Genomic DNA, 25579 nt, shown 5'->3' on the forward strand with positions numbered 1-25579 from the left:
ACGATTCAAATCTATACTGTCCACCATCATTTGCTGATCAAGATGGGCAAATGGGTAATGAGTTTAAACCTGGTGAGTGGCGACAAGATGCAAATTGTATGAATGGATTGGGTGACATTACAGATGCTGGTGCATCAAATAACTATGGTGCAGAAGCTAAGTGGGTTCGTAAATAATTTGCTGATTATTTTAATAATGAAGGAGCAGTTGACTGGCAGTGGCATATAGTAAGGTGTTCAAAATAAAAAACAAATTTAAAGCCATTTATATTCAATATGAGCATTAGTGATGTGATGGGTTTTCATACGAAAGGGGTTTTCCACTTATGTAGTTAGCAATACATGTTTAAGCTATAGTTCTAAAAATAAATGATTTCACTTGCTATATATCTGTATTCATAGGAAGGAATGTATCTTGTATAAGTGAGAGTATGTTATTAATTTTTAATGTGATCTGTGAAGTTCTACAACAATTTTCTTTAGGTATCTGAATATTGTAAATCATATAAAAGCTGTTGAATTTTTAATTTAGCTTGTCGGAGTTGCTTTTTTTCCATATCTCTTAAAACTGGAACAAGACTCATACAAAAGAACTCTGCTTCATCCTTATCTTCATTTTATCTTTTACTTGACATTCCTTCTAAATAATTTACCATTTTCTGGTCCATACTCTTCACATTGTCAAGAAATGGGTCTAGTTGATCGTTAGAATTAGGACGTTTTCTTTTAGCATATTTTGCCTCATCTGATACGCTTGAACAGCTTGAAGAAGGCTGACTAGGTCCTGGAGATTGTGATGAGGATATGTCCAATATGTTCTCTGGTATTGTTTGGATTTCGAGGTCCAAATTGCTGTGAGTTTCCAAATTGCTTGTTTTCTCATGAAGAAATCTTATAACCTCAAAATATTTGCATGTTGGAAATGTCGAAGCAGCTGCCCCAGATTTAGACAATGCTCGTCTCCTATCAAGGCATTTTTTTAGAGAATCTTTAAGGTTCTTAAAAATTTTCTGAAGGTATGGAACTGAAAAAACGGCAAGAAACAACTTTTGTTAGAGTTGACATAAAATACGAAATAACACATATAGTCAAGGAGCACAGTCAAACGAAATGGTGAGACGAACACCCTTACGCAGAAACGTCGAGAAGTTTTCCTGTCCACTTTAGCATGTTTAAAATGTTACATCACAATAACCAAACAACACATAAGTAAAATTCTCAAGTTTCTTGAAGTCCTCCATTAATTTAGAACACTTACCTTCTCGCTGGAACATTCGACACAAAGATTTCCATGCATTAAGTTTTATGGTCCTATTTTTGTAGCTTATATTGCTTGTATCCACAAGCAACTATAGTCTCGGAGAGCTTGCAAAAACATTTCCTTATCGAGCTCTCCAACATCTTGTACCACATTTTGATTAACAAAATATTGCACCACTGATATATTCCTCAGAGATGCAAGTATTTGAATCTCTGACGGTATATTTTCTACAGGATTTGTACCGTTCAGTTGGAATTCGTTTTCTCCACTGGTGGCAGCCATTTTGACTTTAGAGAAATGGTAATTAGTTTCACGGGATGAAATTTCATTGGTTCAATTTACGACGATCGTCAAGCGCTCGATGAAAATTAGAAACCGTTTCTACTTTTCGTCGAGCGCTTGACGATTTAGTTGACGATTTTTATTTCCTACTGCGCATGTGGCACAGCGAATTTTTAAGACGACCGTCACAAAAATCGTCTAGTGGAGATCCGCCTTTAATCATTGTAGACGATCCTATGTTAGAATGTTCTAATGATCAACGAATGACTCACTTATTCACCCGTGGGTCACATCATGGCGGGATATCTGTCATGTATTTAACGCAATATTTACTCTATCCGGGTAAACAATCAAGAGCGATAAGCCTTAACTCTCATTATATGATCATTTTCAAAAACCCGGCAGATTCTCTAGGTATTTCAACTTTGGCCGTCAAATGTACCCTAGGAATGTCAACTACCTTTTGGACTCGTTTCAAGACGCTACGAGTTGCACGTACGTTTATCTCATGCTAGATTAACATCAATTAACCCCTGACAATTTGCGTGTCAGAACAAGCATTTTGCCTCATGAAAAGCACATTGCGTATGTACAAATGCGATAAGCATCGACAGAAACACACATAAATGCATCATGTCGAAACGAATGAAGAACTATATTCCGTACCTGCAAGTTCCAGCTAAATCTAAACCAAATGTTCGAAAGGTGATAATTGGACCCTCTAACGTTATTGTGTGCATATGTGAATGTGCTTTCAATGTTTTAGAAGAAACTGCCCCAGTATCTGCTATTCAAAAGTGACTGTCTTCAAGGTGCAAAAAAAAACCTGGGAGCGCTAGCCAACAAAAAAATCTCACGAGCAAAGAAGAAAAAAATTTTGAATCAGAAGGCAGGAAGTGTATTGGGAAGTTTAGTCACAAAATGATACATGTCAAACGTATGATTCTTCTTCCTGAAGATGTATTTAACAGATAAGAAAAGCAAAAAAAAATTGAAACTAGTCCGATCATGATGAATATAATAAATATAGATTTGCAGCTCTCACATATTTTTCAAGAAGACGGCATGAGTGACGATCAAAGGCAAAAACCTTTTAACGCAAACTTTGAACAGTTCCTTAAAATGAAGCAACAGAAAGATAATCAGATACCCATGGTACGCGTGTTAGACACTGTTTACGGGAATGGAAAAGCTCAATAAGCGACAATGAAATTCAGATATTAGCTGACTCTGTTCTTGTACAAAGTGTGCCAAAAATTATGCGTGAGCAAGCGAAAGCAATATTGCAGCGTCTTAGAACACACCGAGTATAATATCTTGGGACGGTTCTAGACAAGTCAAATTGGGGAGTCATTATTTCGCAATCATACATAACAGATCTCATTAGTGATGCTGCGAGAGGAAATAAAAAATTTCAATTCTCAAGAGTCTAAAGAATTCTTTCGTGCTTTACAAAAAATAAACATTCCTCGAGATTTGGTTAGGAACGATATGAGATGGAAGGAGGCTCAAATGGAAACTTCACCACGTAAAGAAAACGAAACATTTTATCCTAGTTCATTAAAAGTGAAATTGACAACGCCCAAAGCTTCCTCTACACACAAGAAAACTCATTTAAGTTGGTTAAGCTATTAATAAGTCTTGTAAAGAATTTTTTCTATAAATAAATATCGCAGTTGATATCAATTTCCTGAATGTCTTCAGTTAGAATATGTAAATACAAACGCAAGGAATTAAGTTACACAAAGAACTTTATTATTGATAATTAAACACTTCAATCTTTTACACATAAGTTTGTACTTGTCTTATTTCCATCGTTTGAGATTACACAAGTTTCTATTTTTAAAATGTTTGTTTACAAAATTTGATACATTCTTATCGTTCTCAACAGTATTATCATCAAACATGCCTACAATTCTACTCATCTTATGTCCTCGCACTCTTTGGCTTAGATAAAATATACAATATTGTCCACATATATCGTTCCAAATACTATGTAATTTGCGTGTATTAAAATCCCAATCATAAAGCTTTAAATAGTCTATAAAGAATTTATGATATATCTCGGAAAGCTATTTATGATATGTCCATAGCTGTCGAAGAATTCGGCTCTTCGTTCAGACGAAAGGAAAATGTAACCCAATGACTTGCAGGTTTTCCGCTGATATTTGTTTTTGCTATAAGCCCATTAGGACAGCTTTTGATTACCTTAGGTAAACGATTGGCTGGAAAAACACCAAGAATTTTCTTGCTTGTAACAGGACCCGATCTCAAAGTAGATGATATTTGTGAGGTGTCAATTTAACCAATATAGTCATAGACAAAATTTCTTTTAGAGTCGATGTGGGTTATATTTTCAAAATCTCATAGCAGACAAGACTAACGGCATTAGTTGGTGCTGTTGAGAATTGTATGTCAATGGCAAGATTTCCTTTTTGCACTGTATTAAAATGTTCTCTCGTACTGCACATATCAAACGTCAAATCAAAACAGCACAAAGCAAAACTCTTTGTACTGTTTTGATTTGACGCCTGATATGTGTAGATTTGTGTAGGTTGATTTGTGACACCTGATATGTGTAGATTTGTGCAGAACCCTTTGCTTTGTGCAGTTTTGATTTGACACGTGATATGTGTAGATTTGACGTCTGATATATGTAGAAGTTTTTGATTTGATGCCTGAAACACGAATTGTGATAGAAATGCTTCTATGTACCTAGGATTGTTACCAAACGACAGCTTGAAAGGCTTCGATGGTAGGGATCTGCCGTTTACTGAAATGCCTAAGGAAGGAACGTTGAAATGCTGGAAATTTAATGGGTTCATTTTATAGGCACACTTCAATGCAGCGCATGCAACAAGACCAACTCAAGTGATTTCGGCACCAAACCGTTCAAAATATTATCTTTTGCAGCGATGGGATTCCTGATGGAATAATGAAACTTTTGCAGTCCACACGCCTTACAGGTTAAACGGCTGGGCTTTTTTTCAGTGGAATTTCGCGAGACATAGCTTTACTAGGATTCACTTTTACTTTGCGAACTTTTTATAAAAATCCACCAGTTTCACTTTAAAGGCTGCATTGTTCTCCGTTGCCATTAGAGCGAACTCGTCACCAGTACGGTTCACTACCTCTTTCAAATCAACAAAGCTAAGCAGGAGGCGTTCACCGAAGAAAACATTACAAAATATGGTGCCTCCCACTTCGACAATTGCACTTCCCGCAGTAAACTTACTTCGTGTTTTCAAGCCTTTGTTTGGACTGGCGTTTATTGGGTCAGCACCTTCCATATTTGAAGTTTCGTCTTTTTAAAACAACGCAGATGACAGCTGGGATTGTTTAGCTGATGCACCATAATTCGAAAGTGTATTGATATATGCACGATAAAGATAAGTTCCTTTCGCTTGGGTTACTAACTTACCCTTCAAAAACACATTAACTTGCTTAAACAATCTATGCAATAAATTGTTCAGCGGTCCTAGGTGAATGGTCTATCCATCTCCCCTTTTCCAAACTGGTTTGCGTTGGGGGTACGAAAAATATATCAAGTTCACTTTTTGTACATTCTGCTGATTTTGGATGAAGGAACTCCACACTTAACCAAAAATATCTTCTGCTTCTTTAGCTGCTTTATGTCTCTTGGCTGAACGGTAAATGACATGAAAAGACTATGCTTTTATATTTTTTGTTATTTTTTGCTGTTTCTTCTGGGGGGTTCCTCTTCCTGTTTGAGCAAACTGCTCATACGGCTTACAGATTTTCTTCCCTGTTTCTTTTGATGCTGGATTAACACCAGATTTTGCAACCTTTTTAAAAATTTCCCTGAGATTACATTGCCTAAAACGTTTGCACCTGTATCGAGGACAATTTTACCTAGAGCTTTTGCGCCATATTTTACCAAAGTTATTGCAGCTCGAGCCAATCGACGCAATAAACCAACAAGGTCATAACCCATTTGACCATAACCTTTTTGCCAGGATGCTCCCCTAATGACAGGTTGCGATCTGTATCTTTTTGCTGATTGAGATAATATTGAACATAACGGTTTTTCAACTCATATTTTTTCTTATGTAAAATAAGATGAGGCTTGTGCTCTGAAATGAAGTGTCACTATCGACTTCCCTCGTTCAAATGAGATGGGATTTCCTCAATATGACAATGCCTCAATATTTTCCTTGAACATTAATTGCCTTTAGTAACTTTACATTGACATCTCCAACAACTTGCGGTTGTACCATGTTGCAATATACTACAGCATGACGGATACGTGCAAATCAGAAGCATAAGGGCTTTAGGTTGTTTTCGATATCTCTACTTCTTTTCCACTAAAGTGGAGTAAGATCGACATTTTTCGCTTAATTAATACTTTTCAAACCTATTTTACATGGACTTTAAATTTTTCTGTTCGGTTGTCAAAGCTCAATTGAATATTGCCTTTTACTTCTTTGTCAAGAGTCTCATTAACTGCTTCACTAGGTCGAAGCCTTTTTATAAAAGCCATAGTCGACAATTACCGGAGTAGACAGACCTGTTTTTTAAGTATCTATTTGTATGAAACCTTTTTTCGACGTGTACCATGTATGAGGATGTTTAATTGAATACAATCCTACTTCCAATTATCTTTTAAATTCACAACGTGCGGTAATTTTGCACGATAACTTGAAACTTTTCATATTAACGTGGTCATAAAACAACTGAAGTCAAAATGCAATAACATTGAAATTTATATTGTATTTTTTTGTCAAAGCAAATACATAGTTGATTTGTATTTCAGTTTACAACTACAATCAGCATGGTCAAAGAGATGTTGAAAAAAAGGAGGAAGTTTTGTCTCCGCGTACATTAACATTAGTTCTACCCAAGTAACACTAAACAGTTTGTCAAAATATGTCTTATGATAGTTTGAAGGTGCCAGTTCTTTAGAAACTTAAAGGCTTCACATATTCAATTCCAGACATGCTCGCGAGTAATTGTTTCGACTGCCCGAGCTGCAAAATTGAACCGACGATCTTCCTCAGTCATCTTTTCTAAAAAGTTTTGATACTCTACCCAAGGGACTGCTTTACTTTCATCCTTTTCAGCTCTTCGTAACTCTTGAAACTTTTTACTTGTAAAATCCTCGAAAATCAAATTGATAAGATCGCTGTGAATAACTTCTTCAAACTCAACAGTGTATGCATATATCTGATTAAACATGTGTGCCATATTTTTTTTCAAAACGTCCAAAAGCAACGCAATAATGAGTAACGCAAACAACATTTTTTAAGACGATAGCTTCACTACATAGTGAATCGTGTAATGAAGTACACAATGAGTGCTTTCAGACATTTTATTGGATGCTTTTAATAAATTAGATAATATTTCTTCTCACCATGTTTCTTGTCACGTTAAGTTTCGAGAAAATGTTTTTATTTGACAAAAAAACAATACGTTATCGTCACTACCGTTGAAAACGCCATTTTATATTGTCATTTGCTTCAATTCCCTTTATTATGATAACCAATTACACTCAACATTAGAGACCTTACGATTAAGCGACGGCAACGGCAACGGCAACTTTCAGGACTGGAACGGTCGCGCGGCTTAGGTTGCCGTTTCCCGATTAAATTTAACCTTACGATTGCATGTACTCAGATTGTTGTGTGTAAATACAGATTCATCAAATTCTAATATGCAGAGTCTCAGGGAAATTACTGTGTTCGCTCATGCTTTGAACGCAATAGATGATGACGAATTTGCTCCGCTATACGGTAGTTGGCAAAATGTATGTTGTGTGTGCTCTTATAGAAAATGCATGAGCATGCCTGTATGGCACAACAACAGTAGAATATTTTGCCATTCACCCACCCACTATACACAATTACTTCATGTAAATGAATAAAAAAGGCCATTGTTCATAAGAAATTCTTTCAAAACAGAACATTAATAAATGGATTTAAATGCAAAAATTTAAACATTTAGACAATAGTTGTAAAATATGAAAGACAGCATGAAACTGCGTATACCTTTTTAAATATTTACTCTAAAAAAATGAACAATTGAGATTTGTAAGCAAGTTTACTTTGATCTGTTATCATCACAGCATAAACAAAATAAGGAGGCTGTTCTCTGGTAATAGTCTAAGTCATCGTTCATTTTGCAGAAGTTAACTTATTCAAAAAGGCCATCATGTATGGACTTTCCTCCTGCTGGTGCCTCATCAACTGCATGAACTGCTGCTATTGAGTCCTTTCCGATTCCGCAAGCTGATTCAGCACGGAATTACTCTGATTTTGGGCTACTTCCATTGCTTTTTTTCTAAGTTTCATGTCATTTTCTTTTAATTCTCAATCTTTGGCAGTTTGCTGCTGCATTATTTCCAATTCCTTTTTCTTCAACTCAGCCTCTCTCTCACTTTTTTCTCTTAAATACAAAACCATGTCAGAACCACTACTGCGTTTCCTTTTGGCAGTTTTTACCTCAGAATCAGTATACTCTGATCCCTTGCGAGTTTCACCAAATGATTCAAGGGATTGCTGTATCATTTCAGCTGCCTGACTGGCTTTCTCCTCAAGTTTTCTCTTCTTTTCCATTAATGCTCTTTCGTGCTCCATATTAGCTTAATGAAACAATGTGATAACTTCATCCATGCCAAGAACTACTTCATTCTCCTGGCATGATATTCCACTTGCAAGATTTCATCACGTATTTTCTTCTTATGTTTCTCTTCGAGCACACCATATCGATCACGTACAGACCTTTGAGTTACACGAAACGTTGGTGTTTCCAAAGAATGCAATGAAATAGCTACCTTCATCCATGCTTCTTCTCTTTATGCACATGCTTTCCTACTGCTCCATGGTTGAATCAACAAAATTTCTCGCACAAAAATGTGATCATGCAGCTCAGTCCATTTCATAGGAACACTAATTGAAAAGAAAAATACGATTTCTTTGCAAAATAGAGTAACCTCGAAGTATATTGCAGTTAAATAATTCATACTTCAAAGATATAATAAAAATATAAACAGAAGGACAAAAGCAAGTGAAGCCTTGACTTAACATCATATTTTAACGCCTCAATATTTGTGTGAAGCCTTGACTTAACACACAATATTTTAACGCCTAAAATTATAATAAATAACTAGTCTATTATCAAAACAATTTACCCTAATGCTCTTCTTTCTGAAAACATTGATTTTTTGTGCACTTTATTAATGCCGTTCTCGCACAACGTCAAATTAAAGAGAATGGCGTCGTGCACGCTTAGCGAGAACGTCACTATTTTAATCGGCGCATGCGTAGACGTATTTACACCCACGTTGCCGTTGCCGTTGCCGTTCGCATTGTTGTCGGTAGAACGTAAGGTCCATATTCCCCCCCTCCCCCAAAGTTCTTTTCCGGTTTACACGCGCACGCCCTGTTTATTTCCCAGGACTTGTAAGTAATTGACACGGGTAACAGCTCCGTTTACTTACGGGACACTACCTGCGTCATAACTACTGATGTATAAATAGTTATCGCTGGACCCCCAAACTACAACAGAGTTACTAATTAGTAACACAGCCTGGACGGAGGGGCTAAGGTCCCCGACGGAGGAGGGGGTTAACATTAGGCTGATGTGACAATGAGCTTTCCATGCAAATCTCTTTTTCAAACAAAATTTCAAAAATTGTTATCAATCCTCCCTTTAACTAATTCGTTGAAACGTATGGTTTGTTTTAAAAATGCTAATTTACCTCTACATAAAAACTTAATACTACATACTCGACTAGTTGTGATAGCCGCAACTAAACACTAGTTTGGGGGATAGGTCTTTTTCTTATATTTGGTAGTGCCCAAATGATTTTGTAAAAGAAAATTAATTTAAAAAGAAGTCAGTCTTACACAACTGAGTGTCCCCACCAATGAGCTATGTCACTACCGAGGGGTGGAGGTAAGGGTGGGAGTGGGAGTGGGAGTGGGAGTGCAACACACCCGCATTCAAAAATTAAAACAAAAATTAGAAAAAATTAAAACAAAAAATTAGAAAAAATTAGAACAAAAATCATGTAAATATCAGGTGAAAATCATGTTGTAAATTATTACGCTACTAATGTAAATTTCGCTAAACGATTATTTAGACAATTCCATTTTTAAACTGCTTCGTTGGCGGCCAGTCTTAAATTACTGGTATGTAATAGGAAAAAGTGGTTGTATTTTTGATGCCAGTAAAAATTTTAAAAATTAAAGTCGACCATTAATATAAATTAGCAAAGAAACAATAGTTACAATACCTGTTTGAAAACCAGACAGTTGATATATTATACACTTTGCCGAAGGCATTGATTTTGACCTTTGTAGGAAGTAGACATAAAGTAAACAAAATATTGCATTATTTCGACTTTCGATGAGTAAGGTTAAATTATCTACGCAATAAAATCTCAGGGGAGCGATTATATGACTGTAGGATTCTTGCTACTGGGAAGGATATATAGCCATCACAATTGACGTGCACAAACAGGCGAAGAAATGGGCTGTTTTGCAGAACCGTAGAGTGCCTTTGTGGGTGGTTGCACGAAACAATTAGGGAAATGTAAATGTAATTACTATTTTAAGGAGAGGAACCTAAAACGTTCCTTATTACACTAGGTTAGGGGCATGCTTAGACAGGTTTGTACCTTCCTTGTTAATGTAGAATAAAATTTTTGTGGAATAAAATATTTTGAACCTGTTCATTCATTTTTTTTAAATTGAAATTTCTGAAGTCAATGTTTCGCAAATTCAGCCAAATGCATATCTGGAAATGCGAAAAATTTCAGGTACATTTAAAAAATCTTCAGGTAAATAATTATGACACCCCAAAATCAAGGTGTTTGCGACGTCCCTGCCACCAATCACCGTTGTACCAACAGCTGTGGTAGTCGTGCATGCAATCCAGTGATATACATATGATTGCATAGAACAAAGATGTAGAGTAAGTAAAACGAATGCCATGGATTTTATTGTAACGTTGAATAGTAATAATCAAATAATAATTATCTCCATCAAAGCTTTATAAACATATTGAACGTCTTTTTAACTTATACAAAGCTGTAATCCAAGTAAGACGAGGTTCCATTAGTTATTAGATATACTATTATTTTTTCTAGGATTACCCGAGGGGATGCTACAGCCCCTCTTTCCCCCCTCTTGCGCCACCCTTGGAGCAGATTTTCTTGCACACTTGCCTATCCTATCGTAATTTTTGATTTTATTCTTTCACTTCAACATACACCATTGCTCATTGCATTTTTTCATATCAACGACTCATGATCCACAAGTAAAAGGAATGTAAAACTAAAATTATTGAAGAGAAGCAAAAATGACCAATGTAAAGTGGTGATGCTGGGAGGATTATATTTAAAGGTTTCGAGCGAAACATCCCCATAGGGCTCCTCACATATCATAAGAGACTTAAATGAAACTTCAAGAAGTGCATGCAATAGAAATGACACAAGAAACAACTTCTTTTCAATTAAAGCATGATTAACATGATAATCCGGGAGCTATCTAGTGTAAGGTTCTGCCTCATTTATTTACTGATTTAGTGTGGCTATCTCAACACAACGTTTTTGTTTTTGTCATATTTGTATGTTCAAAAGTTATTTGTCGGGCAATTGAGGTGATTAAACACTAACTGAATGATGTTATGTAACAATGTTAAAGCAAAGTGAGCTATTTTTATAAATCTAAACAAAACGTGAACGAACATAAACGCGAAAGTCAAAGAAAGAAGCAAAGTTAAGAGACATTCCATTACTAACAACTCCATGAACGCTGATATTATTCTTTCCAGTTATTTTTATTCCTAGACCAATGGCTTGAGGTACTGTATTATTGCATCATAACAAAAAAATGAAGTTATCTGAAGGAAAAAATGGTTTATTTTTTTCTTTCTGTTTTAAAAACAGAAAAATTTTCGTAAAAATGTTATAATTAGCTAAATAAACTAAAGTACTAAAAATTGCGAAGAAAAAATAAAATAGAAAAAATTATGAAAAGTACAAAGGTTTGATATGGAAAAGACCCAAGAATAGAATAGCCAATACTTGAAGCCCGCTCTTCATTTAGCTCGCGGAATTTCTGAAAAACTATACCTGATCTGTTGACTGACACAATCCCAACTCGTGCCTGGATGAAATTTGAATCACCAACGTTGAATCCGACTTCGTAGCAGCTCCGCATGAAATATGGTCGTGGGACATAACGCCAAAGTGATGCAAACGAATCGAGCAAAATTTGTGCTGGCATGTTCAAAATTTTCTTTCCAAAAAATAAACTACGAAAGGAAGGTGCAAAAGTGTAAAATTGTATTTTGCCATAATACGTTTGCAGGCACAATTCTGTAACGTTAGCACTCCAGAAATGGGAATTAAAGACCGTTTGTTCTGCATTTTTAGATTGCCATATCCTTGAATCATAAGTGGTGTTATTCTGCAATGCAATTAAAACATAAATAACTAATAACTAAAATAACATTTACTTCAGATAATCAGTACCTTTTGTGTAACAACAGTCAAAGATGCGGTTTTACCCGTACATGAAAAAATATGCTTTTCACAACTATATTCTATGCTTTTTGAGTGAGTGGAAAGTACGTGTATTAATAAAATGTCTCGTTAATGCCTCGTCAGTCATCACCCTATTAAAAAATCATTGGCAATAGTTTAAAACGTATCGAATTAAACCAATTTCTGTATTATCTTTTTTAGATTTGCGTATATAATTCATGTGAAAAGTATTAGTTTGTAAAAACCGAAATAAGCATGTAAGTAAAAGGGGCTTGAAAAAAGGCATTTAAAAACGGCAATACATAACAATCCATTTATATAGATAGAAGTTTACTGCTGCAATAAGCATATTTTAAATTACCTGAACTAACTCATCGTCATCAGCTGAAAAGTTATGTGCTATATTCTAATATCGTGTTAGTTTCAATAGAATGTTAATTGCGTCGTATTCTCCAAGTAATATTTTTCATCATACAAATGATTATCATTATTAAAGATGATTGTAATCTAAGATAAACTAATGTAGGTGTCCAAGTACTTAACTGACCAAAGGTAACTGAACACTTAAATTATCGTGAGCTTTTTAATTATCAATTTATTTGGGCATGGTTATTTCTGCATTAACTGTATATCCTATAACTATATAAGTTATACTTTTACCATTAAAGCTCACTCGTACTATGAAATCTAAAATTGATATTTACATATGATGTTAAATTGAAAAATAAAAAAATATAGATTTTCATTTTTCTGAGACCTTATACAATATTTTTGGATGGGAGGCAAATGCCGTAAAATTAATTTGAACTTACAGATTTTGAGCTTCCACTTATTTTTCCAAGAAATGTCCATCCAATACCATTGCATTCTACACTTGATCCAGCATTTCTTCGACATTCGGTTTCTTCATAACCCAAATCATTTCGCGATTTGATGTAATACTTTCTTTCGACACTGATTTCTCTAATGAAGGAAATCATTGGAATTGGTACAATTGATCATTCTTGACAGATAAAAAGCAGTGACCTGAAAAAACGATGTTCACAAAAAGCGCTGACAAAGCAATCACCTGTGTCCACATCCCATGAAAGTGATTGCTCAGAAAGGAAAACACTGTGTATCTTCAGTAACTAGTGATGAGAAAGGATAATAACAATTGTTCTTTGTGCTGCAAGTGCTCCACCGATGATGATTTTCGAAAGAAAAATAAAAAAGATTCCCTCACTGATCATGCACCAGTTGGAACACTGCAAGGAGTGTCTGAGAATGGTTTGATAAAAATCCAGCTATTTGTGCTATGTTAAATCGACAACACTTTAATAGGCATCTTAATTCTCCAAAGAAAATCCTGCTCTGACGATTTTCGATGGGCACAACTCTCATACGAAAATAATGGAATTAATTGACCTTGCCAGAGGTAACGGACTGTTTCTCTTTCATTGCCTCCCAATGCAACTCACAAGTTGAAGTCTTTGGATGAATCTTTTTTCAAGCCCCTGAATGCTCATAATAATTCTTGTCAGAAGTGGATGAGAAATCCCCTTGGAAAAAGAAGTCAAACCTAGAATTTGGGAGAGCTTTTCAATGAAGCTTCGATTAAGTCGGCTATAACGGAAAATTCTATCTCTGGTTTTCGAGTTGGTGGAATTGTTCCATTTAATTCAAATGTGTTACCCGAGAGTGATTATATTGAACATCCAGGTTTTTTATCGAAAACTTCTATTGCCGCAAGTGGAGAGTTTGGAAAAAGAGTTGATGAAGTAAGTGAAATTGACATACCAGTAAGTAGAGATGAGGAAAATCATCCATGTACGCCATTCTTTAAATCAATGTGCTACCTCAACACGTGCAACGTAAAGTCTTTCATCTTCTACTTCTCATACCTCTAACATTTTCAACATCGAATAACCCTTTAACATCATTGAAGGATAGTTTACCCCTACCTTCCTTTTCTGCCCAAACAAGTCGCCGTGGGGAGTTCTCTGAAATTAAAACAAGTTCCTCTTATAGAAGGAGACTGCAACTTAAAAAAATGAACAGGTGAGGAAGAGCTTAACAACAAAGGAGGAAAAGAATAAGGAAGAAAAAAATCCAAAGATAAGCAGTAGAAGCAAACTAAAAAAAAGAATACTGCAAGACTAGTTCTAATTGAAGACGATAAAAGTACATCTGAGTAGACTTTTCCTGTCTGCAGTGGGAGTTTGAGAGAAAGTGAAATAGACTGGATTGTTTTATCAAGTTGTACTGCTTGAGTTCATGAAGATTGCACATCACAAGATTTTTTTTATACATACTGTTTTAAACATTACTCCTCCAGTCAATTACTACCTTCTGAAAAAAAAAATCCTTATCTAAGTGTCACACTTTTCCCCAGGATTGTGATAACTGAGACACTTCACCTTGTCTAATATTATTTATAAAAAAAAGCAGTAGTTTTTTTTTCAACAGATTTATTCACCATAATTTGTTTCAATGGCATTTTGAGTTTCACCGTGCCAATTTTCGAAATAAGCACGTTATTTCTGGTTGAGAAATATTCATAAACGTGAAAATGTGTCGCACTTTGCCTTTGAAAGTCATTTTAATTGCTGAAATTTCCCTGTTTACGTCTTGAAACGATTCTGATACGAGTGTAAAATTCCCAACAGATTCTGTTATAATACTTTTTCTCTTCACAGCTACAAACAAAAATTTCATCACCTAGGAATAATGTTCAATGATTTGTAGCTAGCAGGACATTGAGAATTATCTCTAAAGGATGTTAGCCGATCACGATCAATATTGCACAGCCATTTTATGACGATAGTTGATATTTTCAAATTGGATTTATGATTTTTTCCTCTATTGTTCATTAGATTCTAGACCCAAAACAAAACATGTCAAGATATAACAAGCCTGATGGTAATGTTTTGTGCGACAGCTTACAGCTCGTGACTTGAAGCTGCCTTCATTTCTGGCAATGATTTATTGTCCTGCTATGCTCATTTTTTCTGTTCATTCACCTTAAAAACAATACACTTTCCAAAGAAATTTATAGTCATTTTAACATAAGACGTAATTGCGGCGTTGGTAAATGGTTATGATAAAGCTAGGTCTGACTAAACTTTGTTATTAAGTATTTAATTATTTACGTTAGATTACCGTTGCTATAATGTTAGTGTAACAATTAAAGTTTAAAATAATGTTTTTTTAATGTCTTTAAGTAAAATTTGAACGTATTATACAAATTTAATGATGTACCATGTTCATATTAACGTTTTTATTTCTACAAACTCACCAAATACTAAAGTCAACACTAAAACTTTTAAAAATATAAGCGCATGATTTGAATAAAGGTGCATGCTCTAAAAAAGCTAAAATTTTGTTATTGATTTCATTGAATATCAATTATCAGCAAAATGCTTACAACAAAATGACTTTAACATCTCCTGACACAACTACGGTAAAATGATTATTTAAAAGGAAGGTTTTGTATTCATTTACTGCTTAAGCCTGTGACCTGTCTTCCTTAATTATTTGAAAAACTCTATACTAAGCTAAAAATAACTCGAAAATCTAAGTCAGACTCTCGAACAAAAAAGCAAATAGCCTTAAATCACAGTTTTATTTCAAACTATTCTGGGACGTCTACAAATAAGGAAATGGTAAACATAAAACTTATAACTTACTGCACTGATATACCCTCCTTCTACTTGTACCGTAAGCTCTTCTTTTTGCCAAGACCTTACATTAGTCATTGTAGTAGACAATACTGTTTTTGTTCCATTAGCATCCATAATTGCCGTGTTTAAGAACACAGAAGAATGGGAACGAGCGTAAATCTGGTACCAAAACGTCACACAGAATAAATCACCAGGAGCTTGGTTTATAGTGTTTAATATGTAAGCATACACAGAGTTTTCGTTCTTTAGCGTTTGAAGCAGGAGAAAATAACCTATTGAAAAATAAACAACGAAGAATGATGTCTTATTTTCTGCTGAACCTAAACTAAACTTGATTAATTAAGGGAATATTTCAAAATTTTTTTACGAAATTAATGTAATCAACTTTTTATAGTTTCACTAATTATCGTTTTTAATTTCACTTTCCTTCTTTACTGCTTTGCATAAGTCATTAATTGATACATCGCTGTGGTTATAGTTTGGTAGCCTGAAAACGAATTGGCAGCAATCAGCAAAGATGCTGTCTTCTGCCAACGAAATTTTTTTTACTTTTAGTTTTTTTAATTTTTTTTGAAAATAAGTAAAAACAAAACTAATCTTAATTGAAATGGAATAATGTAAACTTATTTAGGAATTATTGTCATCTGGCAGCTCTTGGTTACCATACAACTGTCATGTATAATCATATTTAGTCAAAACACTATAAATTTTACCATATATATTTTACTATTTTTTGTTTTGCCTTCAATATACATATTTTGTATTATCATTACTAGTGGGCATGCGCATCAAATCTAGAAACTAGCTGATACATATTTTGTATTATCATTACTATCAAATCTAGAAACTAGCTGGCATGCGCAAACACATATTTTTGAAGCACAGATGTTGTTATTGGCATTTGTAATTGAGTTTAACTGATTTGTTATATCTTGCTGTAACATAATACTGTCTTACTTATAGGATGTTGGTCACAAATATACAATACTTCTGATTACTTGCCATTAGCTATTATATATATTTGAGTAGTTGAGACTACTGTGTACAACCTACGAGGATACAACCTAGGAGGCATAGCCTACTAAGGTAGGTTGACAAGCGTCCATCTACCAGACACCTATCTTGGCTTTTGAGCTGTAAGTATCTTATGTAATTCATTGCTTCATTCAAGAACACTCAAGACAAAACACTCGAGGATGTACACGAACACTTCGACAGAGGAGATAAGCTACACTGATTAATTGCTAATAATATTATTAGGACATTTGTATTATACTAAGCGTTGATAAATAAATCGTTTGGGTAAATATATAACTGGTTTACAATATTTTTTTACAAGTGGCAATATAACCAAAAAGTAATAGTTATTTTTCACGTCCATGCACGCACGCAACAGTTGAACAATCTTCGAAAGCACTAATATTACTAACCAGATGAATTGCCAAAGGTGTGATCAATAATTTTTCCATTAATCATATATAGATTAGAACCAGCACGTACAAAGTTTCTTTTTCTGGTAAAACGACAGAAGTCTTTTGTGAACGTACATGTAAATCCCACTAAAACATCATTTAAACAGATTAATATGTGAAACCTTTCACAAAAAGAGGCTATTGTAGAGCCGATAAGATAAACAGTTTGGAATCAGCTTTAGTTACAGATATTTAAACTTGTAAAAATTTTTTTTTTCTACAGCATGTAGTGATAATACGACGGTACACTCCATAATAAGACGAATTTATAAGCTCACGAATTAATGACATACCAAATATTTACATTGTTGTGTTTTTGTTGTTGAGTAATAAGTGCCTTTGCTCCAAAGATGTGCATATAAATATGTAATAAGTTTTCTGTTTACGAAGCTGAACCCTTTTTTGCATAAGAATTTGTATGACTAAGTTACCGCCCCTCTGTCGTGAAATTAAGACTTTATAGATTGTGAACCAACTTACCCTCTGGATGATTTGTCAGCATCGATAGTGTAGGAGCTGTTAAAAAATATATTATAAAATGCATGTAACAGCATTTACAGAATCGTTAATTTAAGAAAAAATCTAAGCGAGAAAAAAGAACTCCGTGAAAAACATCAGGTAGATAAGAATAGTGTCGATGAGAAAGATTTGTGATATAGTTTAGGTTGCTCGTTTCAGTTTTACTTTATTGAAAATTTTATCTGAATGTCTTTGTTTGCAATGGGTCCCCCCAACTTTTAGCTCCTATATTCTCAAAGAAGAACATCATATTTTCTTTACAAACTTCTGATAAAGGCAAAATTTTTATGAAGACCGGTAGAGAGTTTTAACACAGAAGCTCTGTTTTTTTTGCTCTATAACGACTGAAAAATAATATGGCAAGTTGTATTGAAATTTGAAAGTTGAAGGTGATGAGGACAATTTCAGCCATGCGACGCATTTTTAGCAGATGAATACTTAATATACAAATTTACAACAAAGTAAGAACGAAGGTGTTCAGGGGCGGATCTAGGATTTTTCAAACATCAGTCATAAAACGTCGAAGGCGCTCCGCATCTGGGGGTCTGAGGTATTCTCACGTGAGAAATTTTGAATTTCAGAGCCTTGAAAATGCCATTTTCAGCGTTTTAGAGCAATACAAAATGTATTTGTGGGCATCGTTTTTGCGTAAAAACAACACATTTTGCTTACGTTTTTTCAAAAAAAAAATGAAGTGAACAATACTTGAATGTTTTGCCAAATATTTAGGCTCATTATCATGCCAAATATATGGCTCATTAGCATGTCTAGGAACGTAAAATTTATTTTACAACAACGCTATTCATAAACAGATATAGTCTTTAAAAATTTCTACCAAGTTGTCAGGCATAGACCCCCCTAGAGACCCCTATTCAAACCTCTATGTAGTGAGTTTAGTTAAGTTAGAAATTTGGTACTACAAGTGACAGTTCATTGATATAGAAAAGCTCAGACTTCAAACCATGCAAGTTTATTGTAACCCTTTACCCATCTCCAAATAGCCAAATTTGCAGTTAAGGACAGCTTAATGCCATAAATGTTTATTAGTCATTTCACTAGACTATTATCTCCTGTAAGTATATGCAAGTTGTGCTATATAGCAATCACTAGTAGCATTGTATTTGCTAATACAAACAGAATGTAAACAACATGTCTTTAATTATATAATTACATGAATGGTAAAATTGGTTCATCTGTCATGCTTACTGGTTATGATAAATATCTTTTCATATGATCAAAGCTTGTTTAAATGTAAATCAGAAATAATTTAGTTTAGAAATTATAATGATCATCAGAAAAATTACCTAGTGATCATGAAAAATACTTTGCTGTTTTGCCAAATTTCAAGGTTTATCTGCATATATAGAAAGACATTTTTACTTTATAGAAAATGCTTTTCATACATCAATAGCCCTTTGGAATTTATGGCAAACAATTTGTTATGAGCCGTAGATTAACACACCTTTACATCTCTACATGAGGTGTTCAGTTAGAAAAGGGGACAATATGTGACATGGGACAACATTCCATGTATGTGAAATACTCAGGTTTAATACCATTCCAGTCAAATTGTCAAAATAAAAAGCTTCATGGATCAGAAGACTCAAAATCACAGGTTATAGTAAACGGCTTCTCATGTAATCAATGTTAGTTTTCTCAAATCTTAAACAATATGTAGTATAGCTGTCCAATGATTGAATGATCAATGATCATAAACTGAAAAACCCCAAACATTTTTTTATGATAAAGTAAATAATAGTATGGAGTCTTATGGCTACAGATTTTTTGTCCATTGAAATATATTTGCAGGAATGTAGGATTTCGCTGCCGTATAACGGCCACGATTCCCCAAGCACTAAAGAAATCATAGCTAAAAGTCCTTCGTCAACAACAATTTTAGAAGCATCGATCTGCTTACCATACGCCATATTGACATAAATCACATCACACACTCGCATAATTGACTTTGATATATTACAATCATGCATACACTTCACTTGTCCTTTACTTACGATTTTAGATATAAATTTCTGCTGATAAAACTCAAAACAACGTTGGCTTTCTTTTGAACATCAATGACTGAAATGTCGCTCGCGAGATCGTCTTTGCCAAGCATTTAAAATTTATCCATAATTTCCACCCTCTTGAAAAAATTCACATTTTGGACAGCCGCATTCATGTCAATATATGAATTTGTAAAAGATTTCCATAAATTCCATCTGATTGTAGTTTAGTTTCTATCATGCTTATAAAAATTACTATAAAACGATCAAACATTCAATTCAGACAGTGAGCTTGACTATGTTAGTTCAGTTGGCTATCAGTCAAAATCGGTCAAACCAATCACAGTAAGACAAAAATTCAAATGAACCAATTGTAAGATAGCAATTGGACTCTCTTATAGGTCCGGCCACCCCGCTTATCGGTCGAGATTATTCCAGATCGTGCACTGATCTGGGTATTGACCAATGAAATATGCGTTTTTGGCGTTCATAGACTCCTTTATCCATCGAACCAGTCAAGCCACACCGCTTATCAGTCGGTTATTCCAGGTCCATTAAAATTCAACTGATCTGGTTACCAACGAGATATTCATTGGATTAGTCATTAATTTTCAATAATAAATAATGCTGGATTTTTATCACGAAGTAAATGCGATAAGAAAATAAGAATAATTCATGAATTTTTAATTAATATGAATAGGTAATTTTTGAATTTCAAACATCACTCGCGCGACGGATTTGACATACTCTAGATCCGCCCCTGAAGGTATTCATATCTTCTACACATTCATAGGTATTTAAGTTGTTCACATATGAACTGGTTGAAACCTTTGCTTTGCTTTAATGACAACAGAGGTACTTTAATTCGCATATTTTGATTATGTTCATCTCGTCGAATTTAATCATACTGTTTTCAACTTACTAATGTTCATCCAAATGTTGTTTTTTTTTATTATTTTTCTATGTCGATTTGTTTTGTTTCTTCACTTATATAATAAAGACGTAAATTGAAATTATTATGATATTAGCGATGTGAACAAAAAAGTGTTGTTAAATAAGTAAATTTGTAGCAATCTTTCATAAACATCATTACACATGAAATTTTGGTAGCAGTAGTAGGATTCTGTAACATTTTTACATTTTTTTAAGAAGCAGCAGCATCATATAATCTCCAGTTTGTTTCAAAACAATGCAGCTCGACCTTGCACCATCTCAATTTTCTGCCATTATAAGGCCAAGAAGACAAACTTTTTAGGATTAAATATCTTTGCCGGTTGTTCTGTCCTTTTCACAACAACAGCAACACTCAAAGTATACAATATTTATGAAGATGACCTTCAACTATATACTCGTTCAGGTAATAAATATATAATGAGTGCTTTCTGGTGTTTTTATTGGATGAAAAGCATATTTTCATTTTCAAATAGTATCCAAAACGTCCAGTCTTTCAGGAAAAACCTGCAGGTATTACATTCTAGGCCGCCTTTGATCATTAAAGTTGTAAATAATGAGGGTACGATGTAAAATGTTCGGTATTTCTAACACCTTAAACATTTATGCATATCTATCATTGCAACAAAAAAAGGCAAATTAATTTCAACATAAGATTTTAATGTCTCAGTTGTATGCAGGTCCATTTTTTCATGGACTTGATCGTAGTTTTTTGTCAATGTTCTAAGTTAGCACCAAGAAAATGAACTTCTAAGTTGCATCTATGCCATATTTCATCTTTAAACTTTCTCCATCATGACGCTTGTTTAAAAAACAAGAACAAAAGGCATTAAGTCTGTCTGCACCACTGTCCAGCTAAGCAAACTTTGAAGGTGAAAGATGGGAAACGTGTTGCCAACACCACATCCATGTTTTCTTCGGTTGAACATGAAGACACGTCTTTATCCACACTTTTTCTGAATAAACCTCTGAAAATATCTTAGCTTCTCATTTCTCAAAGTATAATAAATTCTAACTCTTTTAAGGCTGACAAGTTTCTCTCTAAATTATTTTTTTAGAAAGACTCTTTTTGTTTCACATCCGTCATGTTTGTCACCATTAACATGTTTTTTATTTCTTTTATATCATTTTAACCTATAACATTTAACATCACTATAAGAATTATTTCACTATTCTATGTAATTTCTATGATGATGTTAACATAATGATACCAGATGATTTTTAAATGATATGGATAGTTGTATTTATTTTTAGTAACTTAGAGTTGACTGATGCACCCGCCAATGAATATTTGGGTTGTATTTGTCCTATTTAAAGATATTGACCTTTAATAATGATAGCTTTGATTTGTGTATGCTAGTTTCGACAGAACAAATTGAGTTAATCCATCATTTTATAAACTTATGATATATTCTTTATTTTGTCTGCTCATTTTAATGGTGCTATAGCATTCCTGCGAACAAAATACTATGTGTTTCAGTATTTTATTTTAAAAGATTGGAAAATGCGTAAAGATTTATAAATGTTTTGACTGAAAAGACTTAAATATTGAATTTTGCTTTAATCTTGAATATACATTTATATCAGAATATTTGCCGCTGTATTATTATTTTATTGCTTTATTATGAATTTTAAAGTTTTGAGCTCAGTTGTGAATAATACCGATATTACTCCTTTAACATAATGTCATTCATTGTCTTTGTACAGTCATAAAACCAAAAGTTACCTTAAGTTTACTGTGTGAGTGCTTAATAGCATCTGTAAATCATGGCCACTAAAATGATGATGAAGTTGAGATTTAAAGTAGCTATAGAATTAAGATAACATGTTGATTCAACTTTTACCCGAACTTCTTAGTATTTTGTCAGATAATAACTTTTTAAAGTAAGCCTCTCAATTAAGGAAATAAAGACTGCTATATCTAATATTAATTACTAAGGAATAAAACAGTTTTCCTAGCTCGCTAATGGAACAACGTTTTGACAACTTGAATTGCAAAGTTTAAGCAATACTTGTTTTATTGCGTATAATTTTCATATTCTGTAAAATTTTATGTTATACTATTTAATTTTTAAACAATAACGGAATGTCTAAGAGCTAGTTTTGTTTTATAAAAGTACTTCGATGTCTTTACAAAAATATTCATCAAAATGCACGGAATGTGATTTTTACTACATTGCTTCGAATTTTAATAAATGGTTGAGGTGTACGTCGTATTGTAGTTGCAATCTTCCAGTACAATTTCATACAATTTTGAACATGGTCATCCAGAAATATTATAACTTATTTAACTGCAATTATGGCATGTAACATCAATACATACTTCAATATTTTTATTTAAATCAGTGTCTTGACTTGAAATTTTTTTCATTTTTTATTTATCAAGGTTGGCTTTGTAAGAGATAATTACCTTATGTTTTGGTGGGGCCACTCCTCAAAGCTGATGATATATGGTGAATAATTATTATTTGTATACACAATGATAGGCATACTCTACGAGTCTTCCAGTCTTTTGTTTCATATAAGTCTTCCATTCATTTGTTTCATTGTTCCCGCTGTGTAGCATCTATGTAGTGTTCTTGATTGTACGCAAGATTTGTGCACCATGTCAAGAAAAAGAACTTTGTCAATGTGATTAATGATTTGGTAAGCAAACAGGATCAACACAAGTTAAATAGAAAGATAAGAAGTTTGGATAAAGAAAAAAACTGTAATGCTTGGTAATTATTTCAAAGATTACAGAAAAATTTAATAGAAAAGTTATTAAGTATCTCTACTCTTCAATCATTTTATTAAGTTATAAGTTTAACGTTTTCTAACATAGTAAATTATGTCAATTTGAGTACAAATTTTGAGGTAAATCCTTGCATTATATCTTTAACATAAATTTATCTCAGCTTATATACCGTAAATAATGGCACGTCTCACTTACGCAGGATGCTTAAACTTTTTAAAATGTACTAATACATATATCATTTCAAAAAGCAGTACGAAAATTAGCACCCATGATTTACAAAGAAGAAACCTTGTAAGAAATAGATTTTTTCAATTTCCACAATACATCTCTACAGTATGTATGTCTCCCTTGCTTAGCAATATGCTCGTACTTTCAAAGTAAACTTAGCAAAATTGAAAATATAGCTAAATGGTAAAAAATTAAAGAAATTTAATTTATAAAATTAAATAAATTAGGCAGGGAAAATAGCTATTGCGGACTAACTTATCTTATGCGGATTTCACTTGAGTAGTAATTATATAATAATAATTGATAGTCATATGCACAATCATTTATGCGAACCGTTTGTTTTAAGACACATTGAATAAAAAAGTACCATAAAAACATTAAGAGTTGTACAATTATTTAGCATACAAATGTTATAAAAAGCCAGTCTTTTTAAAATCATCAGGATTAAATAAAACAGTACGGGGCAAAAGATACTCGTTACTAGATTTTCAAGCGTCACCAAAGAATTAATGAACGAAAAAAAAACATTATTTTTTTTGATCATACAAAGTCAAGAAAAAGCAGATTTTATATACCGATAATATAAGGCTTTCTTTTATAAATGCACTGTAAATTCATAAACTTGTAGAAGTGCTAGAGGCCACGCAGGCTCGATGATTGGGGGTGATATTCATATATTCGTAAGTTTTAATAGTTGTTAAACCATAACCACAATTGATTTCAACAGAAACTACTAAGTTAGAATTTGCATATATGAATATTACTCGCCTCAATTATTTGAGCTTGCGCGGCCTCTGAGTGCTGGCAAAACTTAGAGTTCTGTTAAGTCACTTGTATATGTTCTTAATCTTTACTAATAATAGTCAAGTGTAATGAATATTCCTGCGAATGCAGTTTGAATTGGATTTACTTACAAATATTGGCACTTTCTACTTTGCAAAATTGAATAAAATATTTCTTAAATTTGCCATGGTATAACGTAAAAATGTTAAATCGTCGCATCTTCATAAGTTATTCATCTTTTCTCTTATTTTTGTTTGTAAGAAAAGCATTTGGTCAAAAAGCACTATACTCCAAATTGAGATAAAGAACGAATGTAATATTTAAAGTCATGATTAATTAGATAATCCAATTTTCGTTACAAGCTTGAATAAAGCTTCCATATACAAAACATCTATACTCGTGCCATTGTACCTTTAATCTTTCGGTGTGAACAATGCGTGACTTTACGTTGAAATATTCTTGAATAGTAATTAACATTATTATTGTATATATATTATAGATCCATTCACAGGCGTTTCTGCCTTTGGTTCTTCTCGATGTATGCACTCGTTGCTTCTTTGCCCTTTTTAGTTCGCTCTTTCCGTGCAAAACTGATTCCTGTCTTTAAGTGTCTTGTGTGGTCGGCGTTCAGTTGTCTTATTTCGATGGTCTTTCATCAACTCATTCGATTGCCTTATGTACTTTGCATCATTAAATATAAATTTCGAAGACGTAGTTTCAATTCGCTGCGTATCTCACATTGTGTCTTTTATTGCTTTGATTCGTTAACTTTCGACAAGTACTCTGCTCTTTTGTTGGCTTTGTGCATTCTTCTATGCTTTATGTCAAGTGGATTGTTTTGCATTACGTCGCCTTTACCTGTTTTGTGTTGTTTTAATTTAAGCATAATTCGTTTTGTGTGAGTTATACTGTTCACCTTTAAAAGATCAGCTGTATAGTTATGTTGAATTACACCTGCTGTCTTCGCACTTATATTTGATTGCATGGCTTTTTGATTGTTCTGTTTTTATTATCTTAATTGTTTGGTTTTTACATATACGTCATATCTTTGCTATGTGAATGGCAGCTCATAATATTTACGGCTATTAATTCATTATTTCTTTTGTGTAAGATCATTGCTACATTTGCTGAGTGCTGAGACAAATTTTATAGATTGGGAACTCCTGGTCTTA

General features: G+C 33.5%; 1 long non-coding RNA gene across 1 annotated transcript; it reads right to left on the minus strand.

Annotated features, from left to right (window-relative positions):
• Positions 1-1056: 1056 nt before the first annotated feature.
• On the minus strand, positions 1057-25194 carry LOC124458524. The gene is made up of 3 exons (XR_006953249.1): positions 25184-25194; positions 18560-18563; positions 1057-1126 (listed from the first exon to the last, which is right to left on the minus strand). It is a non-coding gene; the product is annotated as an uncharacterized LOC124458524 (long non-coding RNA).
• Positions 25195-25579: the final 385 nt, after the last annotated feature.

Source organism: Xenia sp. Carnegie-2017, unplaced genomic scaffold, assembly GCF_021976095.1.
Source record: "Xenia sp. Carnegie-2017 unplaced genomic scaffold, XeniaSp_v1 HiC_scaffold_6, whole genome shotgun sequence".
Lineage (NCBI taxonomy): Eukaryota > Metazoa > Cnidaria > Anthozoa > Malacalcyonacea > Xeniidae > Xenia > Xenia sp. Carnegie-2017.